A 23,928-nucleotide genomic window follows, 5' to 3' on the forward strand; every position below is an offset into this window, starting at 1 on the left:
AGCTATGTTCTTTCCTAGTTGCAAAGGGAACTGTGTTTTGTCAGGAATCTTTGAAAATACATTCACAAAAAGTATATTTGATTAAGGAACAATGTTGACAATTTTCTTCCTCAAGAATGATTTTTTTTTTCATATCACCAATGCCTTGGTTGGTTTTTTGCCCTATATGGACACATACTAAAAAACCATTTCCACCACTAGCTTAGTTCCTAAGAACTTGGATTTGTTTCCACTATTCCCTGCCCACCAGATTTAAAGTTGTAATAGTGACCATTGGGGAATTCAAGTCAAGCATGGGGCTCCTCTAGACTTTAGCAGTGGACAGGGCAGCTGCCCCTCAGGGACTCATCTTTGGGGTTGGGTTCCACAGGCCTACCTCCATCCCAGCCCAGCATACCCCTCAGTCTGGGGTGCTCTGTTCTTTAGCAATCATTGATATCAAGTAAGCCTTAATACATCAATCAAGACACATCGAATCTGAACAGAATTAATATATACAAACATACCTCAGAGATATTGTAGGTTGGGTTGTCTCCAGACCACCACAATAAAGCAAATATCACAACAAAATGAATCAGAGTCATTCTTTTTTGTTAAAGATTTTATTTATTTATTTGAGAGAGAGAGAGAACGAGCATGAATGGGGGAAGGGGCAGAGGGAGAGGGGAAAGCAGACCCCCTGGCTGAGCAGAGAGCCCAACTCAGGGCTTGATCCCTGGATCTCGGGATCATGACATGAGCTGAAGGCAGACGCTTGACCAACTAAGCCACCCAGGCACCTCAAAACAGTCATTTTTGGTTTCTCAGCACACTTAAAAGTTACGTTTACACGACACTATAGTCTATCGAGTGTGTAATAGCATATCTAAAAAACATGTGTGTACTTTAATTTAAAAAATACTTATTGCTGAAAATACTAAACATCATCCAAGCTTTTAATGAGTCATAATCATTGATCACAGATCACCATAAGAAATATAACAATAAGTTTTGAATTGTGAGAATTACCAAAATTTGATACAAAGTGAGCAAATGTTGTTGGGGAAAATGGCACCAATGGACTTGCTTGGGGCAGTGTTGCCACAAACCTTCAATTTATAAAAACGCAGTATTTGTGAAGTACAATAAAATGAGGTATGTCTGTAGAAACAAAAAATGTTGAAAAATGTCTGAGACAACCGTACATGGTAATAACTTTGGGGATGATCAGTGGTAATGAAAATGAATGAGAAATTCTGAAAAATATTTGTGAAAATTTGCTTGCAAAAACAGAATGGGTTAAGGATGATAAAAAGTTTTCAGGTATATAATATTGCGGTACTAACTGCCTTATTAGCAGTGGGGAAACTGGTGTGAAAAGATAATTTTAGTGTCAGGATATATTACACTGGAGAGTAAGCTGATTATTAAAATAGCTATTAAATTTTTTAAGTAAGAAATATATAACCTTGAATCTCAGCGATATTAGTTTTAGAAAGGGGAAAACAAGAGTGTCTGGATGGGAGTATGAGCGAGAGATGACCTGTGTTTCAATTTTTTAAAGATATGTTTATTTTAAAACTTTCTGATGTAACATTCCCCCTTGCAGTCTCCATACAACCCTTAGTTATTATCCCGTGATGCTCTTTCCCAGAAGGTTAGGGTCTGTGATATTGCTTTCTTCTGAAGGCAGGCTTTTTTGAGAAGAACAGAATTATCTGGGGTATTTAAAAATGGTTCCTTTTCCTCTCCCCTTGCCAGAAGTATGAGGGCATTTTTCTCTGACGTATACTCTAAGTTAAGCTCCTGGAGGTAAAACTCACAAAAGTGTAGGGTCTCTCTATAACTGGGTCCCCCTGGAGATTTTAACTCTCACATTTGTCTCCAGCAATTCATCAAATCCAGTTCAGGTTTTGCTGGCACTGGTTCCCACAGAGCTTTCTGCTCTGGTAAATTGTGATTGTGCACACTTGCCTGTCTATCTTCCAATTGCCATCTCACGGTTTGCCCTGTGACCTCACTTTTCTGACAAATTTAAGAAGAGTTGTTGATTTTTCAGTTTGTACAGCTTGTTACATGTTGTTAGCAGTGAGAACTTCTAAGCTCCTTATATAATAGACAGCTCTGTTTTATTTGAGGGGTGGGGAGGAATGTGGTAACAGAAATCTACACGGCACGCTGGTTGAAATGGACAGGGTAATTATTATTATACTTATTTTACAGATGGTAAGCAGACTCAGAGCTATTAAATAATTAGCTCATGATTTTACATCAACAATTGACAAATATATGCTTTAAATAAATCTTGGCATTAATATTCCATGCTTGACTTTCTTAGAAAAGTGAAAGCAAGTTTATGGAATTTCCAGCATTTTTTAAATTGGGATACACATATTTCATATACTTGTCATCTTGTAAGTCACTAATCAAGAACTAAAATACATTTAAGTATTAGGCAGGTAACATAAATGTATGAAATGCCATGAAACGGATAGTTTTATGTTTAAAACCCATGTAAAGGTGTTCAAATGCAAAGTTAGAACAAAAAACAAGCTAAAATTCTCTGGCTGGACTTGTGCCCCAAATCACCAGTTTTTAAAACCATCTTACAAGTGATTAAGTTTTGGATTATCTTGTGAATTTTTCAAGTTTTAACATGATATAAAACAATTTGATTATGATTTTCAATAATTTTGAATGCACCTAAACATAAGAAATCAAGATTTATGTCTTTAAACTATTGGTTCAAATCCAAGACTAAAATATCTCACAGAGAAAACCAAAAAAAAAAAAGAAATACATTACCAAAAATAAAGTTGAAAATAAATTATAAGACAAGCTAAAAATAAAACATATGGGAACAAAACAAATATACTTATCCTGAAAGGAATCTGATAGTAGAGCTGCAACCCTTACTAAATATTGTGGTAGGTAAAAATATAAACTTTTGCAAACCCTGTATCATTCAGACCTCACAATAACAGTTCTTTTTTCTAATCCTCAAAATTACATGTTATTATTATTATTACCAGTCCAAGTCACTTTTTAAAAAATTTATCCTCATAATACAAATGTTCAGGGGCACCTGGGTGGCTCAGTCCACTAAACATCTGACTCTTGATTTCAGCTCAGGTCATGATCTCAATGTTGTGAGATCAAGCTCCATGTCAGGCTCCAGGCTCAGCATGAAGTCTGCTTGAAATTTTCTCCCTCTCTCTGCATCCCTCCTCAAACAAACAAACAAACAAACAAACAAACAAACAAAACCTTTTAAAAAAATACAAATGTTCACCATTGCCTCTTGTATTTCAAATCTTCCCTATAGAACAATTTCCTTCTGCTGAAATTACATCCTTATAAGTTCCTTTAGTGACAATCTATTGGAAGTATGATTATTTTATCTGAAATTGTCTTTATTTCTCTCTTATTCTTGAGAGATAATTTCTTTGGATATATATTGGTTGGCATGTATTTAATTTTTTCCCTCGGAAATAATTGTACTATTTTATTCTACCTTCTATTGTTGTTACTGCTACAGAGAAATGCTCTCCAGTATTTTTTTTTATCTCAGATCTTTATCTTGTATTTGCTGCTCTTCAATTTCAAAATGTGTAAAAGTCTTCTGCTAACATCCACTTAATCACAGACTCTTAACTTTCTGTTTTATTCTTCTGGAACTCAATTGGATATATGTGAACATTCTCTTAGATATGCTATGGCATTTAACCTCTGTTTCATATAGTTTCTCCTAATCTCTGCCCGACATGCAGCATTGTGTCGTTCCTTCATATCTGTATTCCAGTTCACTAATTTCCGCTTCAGCTGCTATTTATCCAGTCTATTAAAATGAATGCAACATTAAAATTGGATGATTCATGAGATATTAGTAAAGATATGACTTCTAGGTTTCGGGAAAACAGCAAGGAATGGTGCAGTACCTTAGAGAGAACAGTAGCTGGGAGCAGTTGCAGTCCTGACCCTGAAGGCCTAAGAAAAGGGAGCAGTCATAAGAAGGTGGAGAAAAACCTGTTTGGACAGCACCATTTAACAAGATTTCTGATCGTTGTAGAAAGATATAGCCAATCCAAAGTGACCCAGCAGAAAGGGATACTGGAGAACAATTTTTCAGCCTCATTTTCCTGCCACCCTCCAGTTTCCTGCAATGGGTCCCATTGGAGTAACCCAACCATAAGCGAAGAGGAAGGGGGGCAAGCCAATATGGCTCATCCTAGTCAATATCTCAGGGCATAGAACAAAGTAGGATAAAGTGGAGGAACAAAAAGAAAACATCTAGAACAGTAGAATATATTATCATCATCTTAGTCTATATAATATTTGAAATTAAAGCTCTACATGTGATTACATTTTTTAAAAAAGATTTCATTTTTAAGCAATCTCTACCACCAGGTCTAGCATCCCATGCTCTTCTGAATGAGCCAGCCAGGTGCCCCAATATATGATTACCTTTTAAACTGTTCTTTTCAAAGGCACAACAACAACAAAGAAACAAGAAGCAACTGCTGCCATTGTCCTGGGCCCCGGGGTGAAGTTCTTTAGAAATATGTTAGTCATCCAACACAGAGATCTGATATAGTCCTAAGTGTTTTCACTCACCATTGAACTCAAAATGTTCATTAAGGTACTGAGAATAAGGGCGCCTAGGTGGCTCGGTTGGTTAAGCATCTGACTTCAGCTCAGGTCATGATCTCAGAGTCCTGGGATCAAGCCCTGCATTGGGCTCCCCTCTCAACAAGGAATCTTCTTGTCCCTCTCCCTTTGCCCCCCCCCCACTCATTCTCACTCTCTCACAAATAAATAAATATTTTAAAAAGTACTGAGAATAAAGTGAATATTAGATTTATTCATTAAGGCATTCAATTTTGGAGTAAATGTGGCAAAATTTTCTTTTGCAAAAATACAGAAGTCTAATATTCACTTGTTTCATCTTCATTTGCCTTCAGTTGCCATTATCATGATTGTATCATCATCAAAAATATGACTCTTGGGGTGCCTTGATGGCTCAGTCAGTTAAATGTCTGACTTTGGCTCGGGTTGTGATATCAGGATCCTGGTATTGAGCCCCAAAGTGGGACTCCCCACTCAGCGTGGAGTCTGCTTGTCCCTCTCTGTCTGCCCTTCCCCCTACTTTGTGCGCACATGCTCTCTCTCTCTCAAATAAATAAATGAAATCTTAAAAAGAAAAGAAAAGAAATTTGACTCTCAAAATCTCTGTGGCTGAATTTAAATTTAAGAAGAGTATTTCAGTGCTCTTTCATATAAGATTATTTAGACTAATGTCAGATAAAAACTTAGGATAATTAATTTTAGTCTCTGACTTAAATTCTAGTTTGTGGCAATTAATCAGTTTAGAAGTATAATCCTTAAATAGTCTCCATGCAATCTCAAAAAGGTTAAAATCTGGACTCATGAAATTAATTGCTCTTCCCTTTTTCCCTTAATCATTTTTAACCTGATCCAAATAAACAATTTAAATCTATTTGTGAAGAGATAATTATGCCAATTAAATTCAGTTGACAGTGTTCTCAAAAACTTAGAGCTCAGAAAATTAGTCTTTCTATGTCGTTGTTTCAAATCTTTGTAATTCCCAACTATAGTAGATTTTTCATGGAAAGTGACCTTAGGAATAACTTACTTATTTTAAAAGACTTGTAGATAAGTGTTTTAAAAAACACTATGGGCTTAACATTAGATGTATATCCTATATGTGTTTTGTAATTTTTTTACCATCTAATTTATATTAAATAATCTTGAGTAATCTAACTTCATTTTTGTAGGAATAGTGGACTAAAAGTCCATGGTCTTTTTTTTTTTAAAAAGATTTTATTTATTTATTTATTTGACTGAGAGAGAGACAGAACACAGGCAGGGGGAGTGGGAGAGGAAGAAGCAGGCTTCCAGCGGAGGAGCCTGATGCGGGGCTTGATCCCAGAACTCCAGGATCACGCCCTGAGCCGAAGGCAGACACTTAACGACTGAACCACCCAGGAACCCCAAAAGTCCATGGTTTTTAATAGGAAGCTATATCTTTAATTCCCCACCTGAGCTTGCTGGGAGAGCCAAAGAACATAAGCAAATTCCAGAATCCATCATTCTAAATCCTTTTTTTTTTTTTTAACATACCCTGTACTTCTCCACACTTCATTCTTTCTGCTGCCTATTTCATAACAGGCCTCCACTCCCTCTTTCCAGAATCCTGCTTAATTTTTTAAAAAATACTTCTGTGACATTTTTTAAGTCTTCTATTTCACAGTCAATAAGACTTGGAAAACAAATGAAAAACATTAACATCATTTCAAATTGACAATTTGCCTCTTCTAGAGAAAGCATCTGATCTGTGGTTGGAAAATGTCCTGTTAAGGAGTTTACAGAGAATATGCTGATAAAGTTGACTTTTTTACAGCAGGGCAGTCTCAACAGTGTCCTGCATGTGATAAAATGACCCCTGAGATAACAGAAGATCCAACAAAAAATTGTAGTGGTTAGAGTCTGAACTCTTAATTCTCAGCATCCACCAATCATAACCATATAAATTTGGAAATTTTTCTTAACCTTTTTGTGTGGCAGTTTTTTCATCTATAAAATAGGTATTATTATAGTGATTCTGTCAAGCAGGTGATGGAGAAATAAATAAGTTAATGCATAAACACACAGTAAGTGCCCCCTCGTTATGATTTCACTGTTCCTTTTCAAATTAGGAACTTTATGATTCTCCAAATCTCCAGTTTCGATGGAAAGCTGAGAGATTATTCTTGTCTTTCATTCTTTTAGCAAAGGGGTAAAACATGTTGTGTCAAAATCCACAACTACAAAGAAATGAATATTCGCTCTGGGTTCTTGATTCTGAGCATTTCTGTAGAATTTATTCATACATTAAAACTAGCAGATGGCACATTTGTATTATCTGTCCCAGGTGACATGAAGTAAGTGCAACTTTTCCTGGCTTTGTTGTGATGAAGGCTCTGTCAACTTCTGTGCAATTGAATAACAATCTTGAGCCAAGATTGTATCTGGAAAGATGATTTCTTCTTATAGTGGTCTTAACACATTAGTGCCCCTGAACTCCTTGAAGACTTGTTAAAATGCAGCTTCCAGGGCCACAACCAAACCTACTAAATAAGAATTTCTGTGGCTATCTGCCTCAAGAAAATGCATTTTAACATGTACCTTAAGTAATCTTGAAGCACATGGTAGTTGGCTACAACGTGAATGGAAAACACTTTTCAACTTCAGCTATAACTAAAGGCCCAAGTAAAGGAGATGCACACAGAGGCCTAATGAACGTCTTTATCCAGTCAATCCAATGTAATCAGAGACTGGTTCACCCTTCACACATGTTTACTAATTTCCAAAGTAATGACTGTCCAAGTATATTCTATGGTCACTGCCATAGGAGATGATGCATCTGGTTCCTCAGTTGTATTTTATAGACTGAGCATGAAGTTTAAGCCATGTACTAGGAATGGTGAGCCATTTTGCATATTTGGCATGTTTGAGGAACTGAAAACATACTTCTTGATGTAGTAAATTGAGAAGGATTTATACTAGATAATGTGAAGACAGACATGGAGCAGATTATGGAATAATTTGTAGGCTAAAGTAATGATTTTGATAGCATTTTGAGAGCTAGGTGAAGCCTTTATAGGATTCCACTCCTACCACTGTGTAGAGAATGTGTTACAGGAGCAAGAGTGGAAGCAAAGAGATGAGATAGGCTAACAGCAATCAACTCAGGAAAGAACAATGGTGTGATTAAAATGAAGCAACAGAAATGGAAAGAAGAGTTTGAATTCAAGATGTATGAAGAGAGAGTAAGCAAGAATTTGGAAGTAATTTGAAAGTAATGAAAAACGGTAAAGGAAGAAATCAAGATCCTTTAAGGATTTTGAATTGGGAGAAATAGGATTTGTGGTACCAGTATTGAGATATAAAAAAGAAAAAAAAAAGTTGGTGGGATCTGGGAACAACTTAGAAGATATGAAGAATCAAGAATTTCATTTTGAATCTCTTAAAGTCGAGGATGTTAGATATGAGTCAGCTTCTCAAAGGAGATGTCTGAATAAAGATGTATATTTTGAATCAGCACATAAAAATGGAGGATCTATAAAAAGGAAACATTTCTGCCAAACCATAGAGATTTGAACTGCCTGAGAAACAACGATCGCTATTTATCTAGTTTATGTATTGTTTCTTGGAAAATTTCATTCAAAAGGAGAGTTTTCTTTCTAAGAATGCTTTTGCCATTACACCAGCAGCAGCAGCATAGCCTGGGAGCATGTTAGAAATATAGAATCGCAGGCCCCATGCCTGACTTACTGAATTATTATCTACATTTTTTTTTTATTTATTCGACAGAGATAGAGACAGCCAGCGAGAGAGGGAACACAAGCAGGGGGAGTGGGAGAGAAGAAGCAGGCGCACAGCGGAGGAGCCTGATGTGGGGCTTGATCCTGTAACGCCGGGATCACGCCCTGAGCCGAAGGCAGACACCTAACTTCTGTGCTACCCAGGCGCCCCTGAATTATTATCTACATTTTAACAAAATTCTTAGGTCATTCATATGCACACCGAAGTACAAGATAATACCACCCTAGTTTACAGATTTGTGGGAAAGAGGAAAAAGAATTAAGGAAAGACAGTACTACCAAAATACATAAGGATCTGGGGCCTCTGACCTGGCCTCCAGGGTTTTAAAACAACTCTCATCAGTGCCATCCATGTTCACTGGAGGAGATAATGCTAAGTGAAATAAGTCAAGCAGAGAAAGACAATTATCATATGGTTTCTCTCATCTATGGAACATAAGAAGTAGGAAGATCGGTAGGAGAAGAAAGGGATAAAGAAAGGGGGGTAATCAGAAGGGGGAATGAAGCATGAGAGACTATGGACTCTGAGAAACAAACTGAGGGCTTCAGAGGGGAGGGGGGTGGCGGAATGGGATAGACTGGTGATGGGTAGTAAGGAGGGCACGTATTGCATGGTGCACTGGGTGTTATACACAACTAATGAATCATGGAACTTTACATCAAAAACCAGGGATGTACTGTATGGTGACTAACATAATATAATAAAAAAATATTATTATAAAAAAATAAAATAAAAAAATAAAACAACTCTAATCAAACTTTCATATGCATGCGTGTGCTATTGCTGCTGCTGCTGTGACCCAATTAAACAAAAGGATTCGCCAACCATTATGATAAGAAAGACGCATAGTCTTCATCAAGGTCCTGAATAATATTTTCTTCATCTACACATCCTCAGGACCTATCTAGGATTTATATGTAAATGTCAGTATATAGATCTCAAGGGGAAACTGAAGGCAAGTGACCAAATTCAGATCAATTTTTCATCTAAAACTGTAAACTGCGTAACTAAGGATATCTTAGAGATTAATTGAGTCCTTTTAGCTAGCAGGTATTTTAAAGGTGACTCTTGGGAGGCAAACCAAAAAACAGACTCTTAACTATAGAGAACAAACTGAGGGCTGCTGGAGGGGAGATGGGCAGAGGGATGGGTTAAATGGGTGACGGGGATTAAGGAGGGCACTTGTGATGAGCCCTGGGTGATCACTAAAGTCTATATCTGAAACTGATATTACACTGTATGTTAACTAATTGGAATTTATATAAAAACTTGAAAAAAATAAATAAAATAAAGGAAGGGCTCCTGGAACAATTTTCTGTTTATTGTTTGATGCTATGAATTCATATTATTTTAATTCCAGACCACTTGTTTTTTCTCAACTATTCTTTAAAACTTCCATGTTTCATGAAGTCAATACAAGGTCCACATGCTTTGTAGCTATGTATCATCCTCTCTAAATTACTCTTATTATTATTCTTTAATATTATAATGTAATTTGACTTCTACAATTTTGTCCTTTTAATTAAAAACTCTTCTTTTTAAATCAAAAGATACTTTTTATTTTAAAAATAAATGACCATTTTGTGTGTATGAATAGTTAATATAAATACATCAAAATAAGTTACAGATTAAGTTAAGAATACGTATAGATTTTTAAAAAGTTTTTATTCATAAATAAGTGTTGCAATCACCCCCAAAGGCACGGGATATATATACCACCAACCGAAAATTTGGTTTGGATGTTGAGACCAATAGCACACACCAAGGGGTTCTAAGAAGGTTCATTGCTCACATACTGAGACTTTCTGGGAAGAGCAGTGAGGCTTCCAGACAGATCCAAAATGGCTCAGGTGATCAGAAAAAAGAGACTAGACTTTTATTATGATTACAGGGTGGAGCTGGGGTGAGGGTTCCAGTGCACATGGAGAGGGCTTATAGTCTTCAAACCTTCTGCTGGCACAAAATGTGGAAGCCCCTATGTTTTCTTCTCAACTTCTCCAGATGTGCGGTAGAAGGAAGAGGGGAAATGGTATGATACGAAAGCTATCAGCAGTGAAACATTAAAAATGGAATCAGAGTCTTATTTCAATAAGAAATACTCATTTTTATCTTAAATATTTAGAGGCATTGGTAAAAGATAAGGAAAGAATAATTTTGAGAAATCTGAAATGTATATATCATGTATTTTCTAACAATTGAAATAATGGCAATCAATAACTACTAAGGAACTTGAAGAAATTTTCAACATAGAAGCAGGTATAATAGTTTCTTTGTTAATCCAAATTGTTCCCCATTATCTTTTACATGTTGCAATCTATTTCTCACTGTTCAAGATGTTTCTCACAGTTCTAAGTTTTATAATTTAAAACATTCTAAAGAACATGCAAATATTTTATATTGGCTTAAACCATTTAATCTGTATTTGATTATTTTAAATTACTTTAACATTTTCCATCTTTTTAAAAACTCTATCCTTTGGCTAACCTTATTTACAAATCTGACATTAAAGTAAAATGGTTACAAATCCACAAAAAAAAGTTCCAGATTTCTTGAGGTTTTATTATGATTAAAAAATATGTTATGTGACTCGACTTCCTAATATTGACTCTTATCATCTGACCCAAAGAAGCCTTCACTGTATTAGCAGAAGTTTATCCTGAAACCTCAGCATTTCCACAATAATGAGAAAATAGAGGTTGAAAAGTTCTGAACCTACTCATGACTTTACTGTTTCTACTTTTAGAACAGGGCTGACCTTTCTCAGGCATAGGTTTTGAAGGAAACATTCACATGACTTTTGGGGACTTTAAAAAATTAGGAACTTTACCCTTGAGTTTGATATGATTGATGTCCATACATTTTTTACTTTATAGCCATGGTGAATGGCCATGATAAAAATTGATGTTATTTTGACAATTTGATGCTGAAAACACTAAGAATGTTCTTTTCTAAAAATAGCACAAAATGTCTATTATGGAAATATGAGACTGGTTAATCAAATCCTGGTTACCTAGAAATTATCATTTCTATTACATATTTGTTTTGTGTATGTGTGTCCTCTCTTCCTAAGATTTCAAGACTTAAAAATGTATGTGAAAAAAGAGTGTTTTATCTATGTAAACTGGCATGTGTTGAAAGAACATTGTAAAGCTGGAATTTGAGTTTCTTCTTTTAAAAAAGAGCAAGAATATTTCTGCTGTTAAAATTTTAGTACTCATCAAGCCCAGTTCAAAATTTACTTTGTCCTTCATATTTACCCTGGTCTATCCAGATGTATTTAATCTTTCCTCTACTTAAAGATTTCAACAACAAAAAACCACAACCAAGCTCACAGATACAGAAAACAGATTGGCGGCTGCCAGAAGCAGAGTGGGAGGTGGACAAAATGGGTTAAGGGAGTCAAAAGGTCCGAACTCCTACTTAAGAGATAACTAAGTCATGGAGACGTAATGTTCATCATGGTGACTATAGTTAACAACACTGTAGTTCATTTTTGAAAGCCTCTGAGAAAATGGATCTGAAAAGCCCTCATCACAAGAACAAAAATGTGTAACTATTTATGGGGACAGATTTTAACTAGACTTATTGGGGTGATCATTTCACAGTATAGACAAATATCAAATATTTTGTTGTATACCTAAAGCTAATATAATTTTATGTGTCAGTTATATCTAAAAAAAAAAGACTTCACTGTTTATATATCATTTATAGCATTTAAACGCACTCTGCCTTGATTACTGCTTTGAATATATTTAACTCTACTGAAGCTTTTACTACAAAAATTTAGTCTTGGAATAAAGATCCATATATATAAATGAAATTAAAATCTCAATCTTTACAAGATTAAAAAGATAGCTGAGAAAGCGATCTTGGGAAAAATATTTGAATAGATTTCTGGGACTGAGCACAGCATTTGAGGATATTTGTGTCCTGTAATATGCTGACCGAAAGCACCATGAAGAGGAGACTCTTAATAATAAAAATGATCCATCTTGTGAAATTTAGTCAGATACTATCTACCTGCTTACCAAGAATTCATGGCAGCTAAGAGAAAGGCCATACATGATTTTGAAATACAGAATATCCCTCACTGAGGCTCATCTTTCAACTATGACTATTAAGAATCCAACTGACAACAGCAAAAACAAATTTGGGGTCTTTGATCTGGCAACCTTCCTGGCAGTACCAGCCATGGCAACAGGTTGCTTCCACTATCCCCTTGCATCAGGGAAGGAGTATTTTTACCTGCAGAGTAACAGATTCATATATCAGATAAAAATCAGATTTGCTTTTCCTATCTGGAACATTTTTGTCAGTACCGCCATTCATTCTTTATCCATTATTTTGACATTCCAGTCATCATCAAGAAATTCATTTCATGGCAAAGGTATGGTGGGATAACCCACTGGAATTTCAATTATAACATTATCTGGGATAGACAAACTATACATTTGGGATGCTATCCTATAAGGTGTGGTATATTCCTCAAAGCGGAGGCCACATACGGTGCCATCTACTCTAGAACCTTCTAACCCAGTAACAAAGGAACAGCTAGGAAACTGGTTACTCACTAGTAGCAAATAAACTACTTTCCCATATCTGTGAACTTCATCAATTGGTTAGAAGGCTCTAGTTCTTAAAAGAGAAATGTTTCCACTAGGGCACAGTCATGATCCTATTAAATTGGAAGCTGAAAGAGTCCATGGCCATTTTGAGCTCCCTGTGTGGGTTCAGTAAAGAATCATTGTAGTGACTGATTCCAAGTCCTCAGATGAAATTGAGCTACTATTACTCAGTGAGGATAAGAAGATATATTTGAAAACCAGAAGTTACCATTGATATAGTGCTTAGTATTCCTTATATGGAGAATGCTGGTACATTGGAAATTTTTAAATGCCAACTTGATAGATAGAGACATGACCACCAAATATTCAATCTATGTAAATATGCAGGTTTCAGTCACCTCATCAGCAGAGGAATTTTGTCTAGCTGAGATACTGGTGGAAGGTAATCCTCAATCATAAGCACTAAATACGATTATTTTGTTTTTACTCATTAAAACTTCGCTTGGCAAAAAAAAGGAGATAATTTATTGTCAACCATTTAATTCACAGTCTTTTTCATGTATTCTAGTGGTGATGAAATATTTTACCACCAGAAGATTAGATACATAATTATTTTTATATAGCCATCTAATTGTTCATGAGCTTTTTACCTTCGACTTTTCAATCCACTTGAAATTTGATAGTTTGAGGTATTTATATGTTTTTCCTTAATAATTAATAATTCTACTAACTTATTGATTTTGAATTTATTTATTTTAATTGTTATATATAATGAAGGATTTCTTAAATGGTTTGAAATATAGCCTTCATTATTTACCAACAAACTTTGTGTGAGGCAAAATAAATGCATGTTATTTCAACTGCTAGTAATAGAATTCCTTTTAGTACAGAACTTTCTCTTTTTAAAAAATTTTTTATTTTAAGTAAACTACACACCACCCGTGGGGCTCAAACCATGACCCTGAGATCAAGAGTCACGTGCTCTATCAACTGAGCTAGCCAGGCACCCCCAGAACTTTCTTTAAGGAGAAACATTTTGACAATTGCTAAGGGATGGAAGATGATTATTTGAAATCATGGGTCAAGATGTATATGCTCCAAAGACAAGCTAAAAAAGGGGAGCAGAATTCCTAAAGAAGAGGGTAGTGGCAAAAGAGGGAGAAGAGAATGTCAAGTAACAGAGCAAGTCCCAGGTGAAATGTTAGGATAGTTGGCCTGGTGGCAGAAGGACTTTGAAGAATGGAGATTTCTCCCTCTTTTATTCAACAAACACTTATTGAATGCTTATGGCAAAGACATTAACCTGAGTACTGTAGATATTAGGTGACACAGCTCTTATAAATTTTACATTTCAGTGGCAGGGTAAGACAAAAAATACAAAGTCAACAGAAAAAATAAAAATTTCTAAGACTAGTATTTAGAAAATAAAACACTAAACAAGATAATGACAGAATGTGCTTGATATGGAAAGTGAGATGGGATGAATAGTTAAGAAAGAAATTCTAAAATATTTCTATTGCTGTCACATAAAAATTCTGTCATCCTCAAACTTGTATATTCTGCTATAAAGTCTAATATTTCAAGCAACAAGGATGCCTTCCTTCAATTGGCTAATATAAAGTATACAAAAGAGAAGCAGGGACAGGAACTCTTGAGGCTGAAGTGATTATGACACATAAGCCACTGGAATTGAGAGGCCAGCAATGATCTCACAGCTAGATTGTAGTGAAAAGACGGATGACCTCAGCTGGAATGTAATTTACATTTACATACATCCTTTGTATTCTACGTCATTTAACTTTCACCTATTCTTATAGCGATATTGAACTCTATTCATTTAAGCACTATAATTTATTGATAATAGGTTTCAATTATTTGACTTCTTTTGAAACATTTGGTCTTTTATATTAAAATAATTTGCCGTATTTTAAAAGATTTATTTATTTTTTATCTTAGAGAGAGAGAGTGTGTGAGCAAGTTGAGGGGAGAGGCCGAGGGAGAGAGAGAACTGCAAGCAGGCTCCACGCTCAGCATGGAGGCCCATGCAGGCTCAATCTCACAACCCTGAGATCATGACCTGAGCTGAAACCAAGAGATGGATGCTTAACCAACTGTGCCACCCTGACACCCCTTTTAAGATTTAAGATGAATTTTAATGGCAACATATAAAATAATTACGCTTCAACATCATGTGATCTTTTGAATTATAATAGCATACTTATTGTTTTCAAAGTTCCTTCAAAATCTATGTAAATGTGAGAAGGTAGTAATAAGAATAATTATTAACTCAATGCCTAGGAAGCTAAGGGTAATTAAATGGGCCAGATGGCAGAAATTAATAAGTTCTCCTTATAACCAAATCCATATTAATTTAGGCTTATCCAAAGTTGAAATATAATTCTTATTAGAACAAGTAGCTACCAGCATGGAACTTCTTAAAAGGAGTCACTTTTGCCTATCACTACTCCAAAATAACCTCTAGATGAAGAAAGGAAGGAAGTATACAGAAAACAAATACATATAATTGTGCTCATTCTTCTTAAAATATAATTGCTTTCAGCAAACACACAGCCACACAAGCATTTATTCTTTTAGATTTTCACTGAATAGTTTCATTCGACTGTGTATGTGAAACAGGTGAAGAAGAGGTGACATAAAACATAAAATATCAAAAATAATATTCTATGTGTTTCCTATAATCCTTATGAAAATATTTTTGTTTCTGGAGTAAAATGTAACATAAAACTTATTGATAAAACACTGTAGATAATGTTCATGATTGTGACTTTGCGGCATTGAAAGGTAAATGACAAAAATTTTCTAGATTTGAGTTTTCCTTATTTCTAGTCATTTTGATTTTTGCAGTACATGATGGTGGTAATTATATTGATCATTTTCTATTTTAATTTTCATAATATTATATTTCCTCCCATCCCTGATGATGTGACTAGGTTATGAAAAATAATATAGAAGTCCAGGTTCTGTTTGAAAAATTGACTGGAGTGAAGATATAGAAATTTTTTACCTCTATTTCTCTATTCTGATGACCAAGAGGTTACATAAAGAAAATCCTGAATCAATGTTATAAATTAAGGAAGCATATAAGGTACATGTTGAAACATTTCTAATTAGATAGGGGACATGACCTATCGAATAGAAGGAAGCATCTTGGGTAAAGTTGTAACTCTTTCTTCAGTGGGGAGGCAGTGTCCTCAGAAAGTAATATTAGGAAACCTATAAAAATAATTATATCAATGAGTCAAAAGGTAAATGTATCTACAATTGATAGTTTATTGTCTAATTTTAGAGTATTATTTAAAAATTAATAATGTAATAAAATTTCCTTACCACGATGAGAAACTAATAATCAACAACTTAGTCAAGTATAAAATACTAGATTTTACATTTAACTTAGAACCATTGAAAAATAATTCTGGACATACTAATTGATGTGGCAAAACAGGAAAAATTATACATGTATACATTTTGAATAATTTTATAATTTATGAGTTGTAATTGCTGTGAAAGTAAAAGCAACATAAAATTATTTCCAGTTGCTATGATCATATTTTGAGAAACCTAAGAAACAAAATGAAAACAAATTATCTTAAAAGTGGTCAATACATTAAGAAAAATACCCTTCATGTGTATCAGAAATTACCAGTTAGAAAAGCTGAAAGTAAAATATGTCATTCAGAAAATAACAGCATATTATGAACTATCCAGGAATAAACACAGAAGACCCATTCAATTTTATTGTAAGATGTTTTTTAAAAATCTCAAGTGGAGTACTTTATATGTTTATCATAAAAAATGACTCAATATGGAAATAAGTCTCTCTAAACACACACACACACTCACACACAAAAGCAGCCCTTGCTTTGTATGGTTCTGATATACAAAAATTTCAGTGACTACAATTTAGTTAAATAACACCAGTCTCCAAACAACACAATTCAAATATCACTTACCAATTTATATTAGCTCTTCAGTCCACACATCACTAGGTGAAAAACAGATGCACATCACAATCAAATCAAAGTTTTTAAAAATATGGTGGGGGTGCCTGCGTGGCTCAATCAGTTAAACATCTGACTCTTGGGTTCAGCTCACGATCTCAGGATTCTGAGATCAAGCCCTCTGTAGGGCTTTGCGCTCAGCAGAGTCTATTTAACTCTCTTTCCCTCTTCCTCTACTCCTCCCCCCTCAAATAAATAATCTTTAAAAATAAATAAAAATTAAAAATTAAAAAAGTTTGAATTAATAAAAAAACTTAAACATAATATGGTTAGTCGATGGCTTGGGACATAGTAAATGCTCAATAAATGGTAACAATTATAAATACTTCAGAATGGGAAATAATACTCTCCTGTCCCCAGATATGTGACTGTTCATAATCAGATGTAGTTTGCAGCTGTGTTCTTAAACTGCAACAAAGTTTGGAACTATTTAAATCTAAAATCTCATTAGTAAGAAACAGACTCAGTAAATGTTACAAGTTACATTAGAAAGTTCATAAGTAAAGTAAGTAATGTCCTCCTTGATAATACTTAGAAAACTTTGTGGTACTCTTGACTAATCTTTTCATTGGCTTGAAACTTATTTCTCCAACTCAGGCAAGATTATCCATCCGTTCATTCATCTAACATTTATTCAGTGACTCCAATATGACAGTGATATGAGCGGGTTTGTCTTCACTAGACCCTTCTTAATCATGAATGTACATCAAAATAACCCGATAACCCGATTCTCTCTTATTCTTTGTCTATGCTGCCTTCTTCCTTCCTTTTTTCCTTCTTGATTTCTCACCTCTTTTCCTCTAAACCTTCCCTGGTAAAGAATAGATTTTGATAACATCCTGTCTGCCTTCTTTCAGAATATAATCTATAAACTCTGAATTTTCCCAGAGTGACTGAACTACAAACTAAGATCACATATTTGATAAATTAATTAAATGATGTCGATGTTTTTCTGATTAAAAGTCAGAACAGGTGAACAGTTTATCACAATCCAACACAAATCTTTATCGTTTCCTTTTTCTCTTCCTCCAGTTGCACACGACCTGTGCAAATTTGCTATTTCTTTTGTTCATTCTATTCCTCTTTTATGTTGCTCATTAAAATGTTACATTTTGTGCTCAATATTGTTCACACTCTACAAGGTTTTTATCACTTAGATAAAAGCAATCTACTTGATGCACAGCTAGTTTCCAGTATGATCTAATTGCTTTTGTGATATGTCTCAGCCACCTAATGCCACACAGAGCATTGCTGAGCTTTTTCACATAAGTAAATTAAATTACTTGCAGATGAACTTGTTTTATAACATGTATCTGGAAAAAGTTTCAGCTCATTTAGAGAAATGTCTAACATCAAATTCCATTGAAAATGTGCCTGCATTCACTAGATAACGCATTGTGTTTCTTAGGTCTCTGATTTATTTTGGTTTCTTACCACATATTTCTAAGCCATAATTTTGTTTATAAATAGTGATGTTATTTGTTCACACCAAACTTGATGCCTTTATGTTAATGGTTTCTTTTTATTTTCAATTCCAATATACTAATCAAAGTTTATAATTAGAGAAGTTTAGCTGAGCTGTATTTTTGTTTGGTTTGCATGATTATTTTACTGTTATTAAAATAGCCATATCACTTAAAGCCCATGAACTTACATTTCTGAAAATTAGCTAATTGGTTTTAATTTTATATCCCCACACCATTTTTAAGGGATCAAATTCTGTCATCTTGTTTAGGTTATGCTTCTTTTAACTTTTAAATTAAAAGATTGCAAGTTGAATACTATATGTTTATTAAATGTTTGCATAGTTTTTTATATATAAGTGAACACTTTTTGGTTTTATTTTATGAGATATTTAGGGTAAAAAATACATAAGCAAAGAGTAGCAAAGAAAGCAAACCAAGTAATGGCTCTACTAAAAGTTTACATTACTATCTTCATCTTTCATTTTAGAAATTGAGATTTTGGTAAAACTAATCCTGTTTACTACACCCATTACTTTGTATTATCTTAGTCTAATGAAATATCAAGCAGAAGCAGGGGTGGGATGCAACTGTAGCAGAGGGACATTTTGCAGGCAAAATAAAACCACTAAAAAGCACTTATTCTTAATTATTTAAGAATGGAGAACTGACACTTATAGAAATTTTTAAATTGTGATGTATAAATACTATTATCTTTCACCGAAGTATAAGTAGGCATGTATTTTATATGATTATCCAATCCCATCAGTGCATGTATATAAAATGTTTGCCTGCAATTTACAAAAAGTGGTAACTACTTACAGTAACTACATATTTTTTGTATTTTCAGCATAAAATCACTAAATAAGCTTTTAAAGCTCTGAGATGTGTAAAATGCCTGTGCTATGTGTAACAATAGAATAAATTAGATACTAATGAGTATTGGAAGCAATCAAATAGTCTAGGGGACTAAAATGGAAATATAATGACAAAGATGGATTGAGAATATTGATGAGAGAGAAACACAATTAGAAATTAGGTAATAAAAGCAAGCTGCCATAGGACTAATCAAGTAGATGTGTCACTTGAAAAAAAAAGTTCAATAGGGTGTAATCACCATGAAATGGCATAAAATATATGTGTTACCTTTGTGCACAAATGAATTTAAAGATATTTGGGCAACGTTTAGAAACACTGAAACACTGAATATATATGCAAATGTAGTCGTGATTGGAAAAATTTGAACCACATTACAAGGTAGGCATCTACCTAACTTTGTCCGTGAAGCCCCTTTCCAGTTTGCTGCGTGGACCATGGCATAGGGCCCAAACAGAAAGGAGTGGTCTTACTGGTCTGAGAAGACAACTGGCTGGAAATCACAGTCTCCGGGAGATTTAGAAATTGGAAGGCAAAATCCGGAGGCAAAAGGACACAAAGCTTGGTATTTGGGGACAGCAGTAAGGTAGGTGTATTTGACACATCCCTAAAATTTCAAGAGCCAAGGCTCCACTGGAGCTCAGCAAGTCATCAGGATGAAAGGGAAGCCAGCCGGGCTGTCCACCTGCAGCCCATCAGAGGCTCTTGCTTCCTGGAGACCTCGCTCATATTTGGACTTGGTGGAAGGTTGTCAAGTGGTCATTTCTGCAGGGTTTTCTAATAGGGGATATAATCTCAGCCTAAAGAAAAGTGTCACGGGTAGACATCAAGTGATGGCAGTGGGGTATTATAAGTGCCTTTCCGGAGGACATGCATCACCCTTTAAAAGAAAACTGCAAGAGTGTTTCTAAGACTGAAGTATTCCTAACAATCTGAAAATGTCTACACACACAGTCACTTTAACCACCTACTTAAAATTGGAGAGTACCACTATCTAATCGCCAAGAAGGTCATTGAGAGAATGTGACTGGCTGGTTGACCTGGGAGCTGAACCCAGCAATCAGAGGCTCCTCACCTGCTACCTGTCCTTGGAATGTGGCTCCTGCTTGCCTGCCCCACTCCCAGAAGCTGCCCCAAGGACAAAGCCTTGAGATAGTGATGTGGTGTTGAAAGCACCTGGCCAGTATATGTGACTGAACTCAGCTAAGGCCTCTATATAAACTTTTAAGATTTGGCAGGTGGGTGCTGAGACCTATGTGTCTTGCTTCTGACCAAGACAAGCCTCGTATGTAAATTCCTTTGCTTATTGAACCTGCCCCCTGCCAAGCTGGAGTGGCCTGCCTTTTCCTTCTGTCTCTCCCTGCCCTCCACATGAGGGACAGGTTCACATTTCACCCAGGAAGTTTCCAAAAGTGTTGTGAACCAACAAGGCAATTGAGTAAGCCTTCTTCTATGCCTTACTTTTCCACTCCCCAGTGCTTCTGATTCTTCTTGGACTCTGTCATGTCAAATCCCACTGCCGTATGACCTCCATGCTGGAGAGGCCACATATTAGCTCTCCGGGCAACAGCCCAGCTGAGCCGTCAGCCAACAGGCAGCGTCAGTGGCCAGCCACATAAGTAAGTTCTTTGTTATCCGGCCCATCCATCCATCTTCAAATGACTGAAGCCCCCACTACCATCTCACTATGACCCCTGAGCTACTTCAAGCAAGACTAGGACAGAAAAGTCANGTCAGTGGCCAGCCACATAAGTAAGTTCTTTGTTATCCGGCCCATCCATCCATCTTCAAATGACTGAAGCCCTTCTACCATCTCACTATGACCCCTGAGCTACTTCAAGCAAGACTAGCACAGAAAAGTCGTGCCCAAATTCCTGACATACAAAATTATGAAGAAAAGAAAATTCTTTTTTAATCACTTATTCTGGGGTGATTTTTTATATGTCAATAGTAATTAAAATAAGAAAGCTCCGATCATTTGGATTATTCAGCAAATATTCACTTTCATTGATGCTGGACTTAGACTTATGATTTGCTTTGGCCAGAGAAAAATTCTTGCAATGGGCTTGCACAGTGGACCTTGCCTTCTTGCGTTTTTGCTATTGTGAGGAGGAGAAATTTGCGATCCTTGATACGTGGGTGCAGATGAACACATGAAGCACAGAAAGGAGCCTGGGTAGCAGCAAGAAGCCAAGCCCAGGCAGACAGACAGCCTGACAGGCGGCTATCCATCTGGGGCAAGACCAGCAGAACTACCCCAACCGAGCTGTGGATAGTACACATGTGTTATGCAGGTATTATGGCACTGAGAGTTTGTAAGTGCTGTGCAGCAATTTCGTAACAAAGCTGACTGATAACAGCAGCTCACTCTGGGAACAATCTATGGGTATTCTTTAGGGTGGAAGCGAAAATCAGAGATGGAGAAACTATAGTTCGACTAAAATAATGAATAACCCAATTTGTATAGCCCAACAGTGGTGACTAAGAGCATGGGATTTGGGGATGTGCCTGAAATAGTTGTAGTTACATCTAGAAAAATTGTAATTTCTTTGTTGAAACAGAGAAGAAAAAAGCAGTGGCTCCAGATCGCAAGACAGCTATATAAGAAGGCTAGTTTTCTAGGGTAAAGATTGTAGACTGCACAGGATCACGAGACAGTATTACCATACATTTTAAACTTATCAAGTACAGACTTTAAAATTTAAGGAAAGCAAGGGGTACCTGGGTGGCTCAGTGAGTTAAGCCCCGCACTCTTGGTTTCAGCTCAGGTCCTCATCTCACGGTCCTGAGACGATCGTGTTGGGTGGGTGTGGAGCCTGTTTAAGATTCTCTCTCTCCCTCTCCTGCTGCCCCTCCCCCACTCTCCATTCCCCAACCCACTGGGGCATGTGTGCCCACGAGTACTTTCTCTCTCAAATATTAAATCTTAAATATATATATATGGAAAGAAAATAAGCTGAAGACTACCCCAAGTGACCTCATCTACACATCACAAGTAGTTTCTCACTATCTCACCTTCCCGCAGGAAAACCGTACTGTGATTATAACACACAAACATGGAGCAAGGCCCCATTCACACTCCAACTTCCCTTCCTTTCCCATCCTCTCCCTTATCTGATCTGATGGTATCTTAGTCAAGCCACCAAGATGAGCAGAAACATCGTCTACTCTCCTGTTTTGTAAAGTCAGGGTGTAGCCTGCCTAGCTATGCTCTGCAACAAGTTGTTGAACATATAATTACCCAGCACTGCAGTTTTAAAATTTACCGTTAAACAATCATAACTGTATTGTCTTCACTTTCATTAACAGATTGTAATTTTGTTCTTTAAAAGAAGGATTTGGCCTTAAGAATAGTTCTGAGAGAACAAATTGAATTTTTTCTTCTTATACAGGTCTCAAGATTTTCCTTCTCTTAAATAGGCATGATAATCCGGATGACCCACTTATAAATGTTAGTGTTCAGCTTTCATTTGCAAGAGCTCATAGACAGCTACCCTCTGACTAATCAGAGCTCACTTATACCACTGAATATGCTGATTGTTTACCTTGATTTTTACATTTCAATTTTCTTAGTAACACTGCATAAATAACATGTATAAAACTTTAGGGCCTCTTATCTTAACAGGGAATACAAGATATTGATTTGATTTTGTTGAAATACGTAGATTTTGCCTAACATGACTTAACTCCAGTCTAAAATTTCTTACTACCCAACTTCCTTTTAGCCACATTTTTGGGTCTGATTGTCAGAAAAATACACATGGAAGAAATTTAGTGCAAATTCGGTCTCATCATCAGGCTGCCTTAAAATGTGTTTGGATCAATATGGAAAAAATCACAGAAAAAAAAAAGGGAGAGATGGTCCTATGATGACAGTTAGGATGGTTTCAGAATGTGTGAATATTTATTATTATGAAAGCTTGTGAACATTTAATTAAGTTGCCTTATCTTTTGTCTTAAATTCTTAAAAAGACAACCATATTAATCCAGCCTAATAATCACTTCAGAATTTTAAAAGTCTATTGATTTTTTTTTTCTTCTAAAATCTCTTCAATAATATCTGTCCCTAGAGGATTCTATAAAAGGGCAAAAGATGTCTTTGCAGCCTTGGCTCTTTCAGACACTTGGCAGTTTAATGACTCATTGTACTTATAAAAGCTCCTGGTTAAGCTCTTTTATTTTAATTCTGTAATTTAATTTATATCATTAGATTTCACACAGAATTTTCTCATTTCTGCTACCTGATTCACACATCATTACATGTCTACTTACGCAGTTGATAGTCTCTTATAAACATCAAGTATGTTTTCTCTACTTGGCCTTTGATAATCTTTTGTAATCGATCTCCTCTTTGAAATGGACAGAAGTGATTTTTCACACGTCAGACATCTATAACATAGTGTGTGAAATCACTTATCTTAAAATCAAACTTCAATTGCATATACGCTGATACTGAGAAATTACTATTACTAAAGGATAATGCTAAAAATTAATTATGTCCCTTGGATTTTGTGTTGCCCAGATCTTGGAGTTGTTAATATTGAAGCAGCTCTTTGCTTACGAGGGTTTTAGTTTCCCACAGCTTAGTCTGAAACTTTAGATCAGAGGAGGTACAACTGAGTATAAAATATATATATAATT

Source organism: Ailuropoda melanoleuca, chromosome 16 (assembly GCF_002007445.2).
Source record: "Ailuropoda melanoleuca isolate Jingjing chromosome 16, ASM200744v2, whole genome shotgun sequence".
Lineage (NCBI taxonomy): Eukaryota > Metazoa > Chordata > Mammalia > Carnivora > Ursidae > Ailuropoda > Ailuropoda melanoleuca.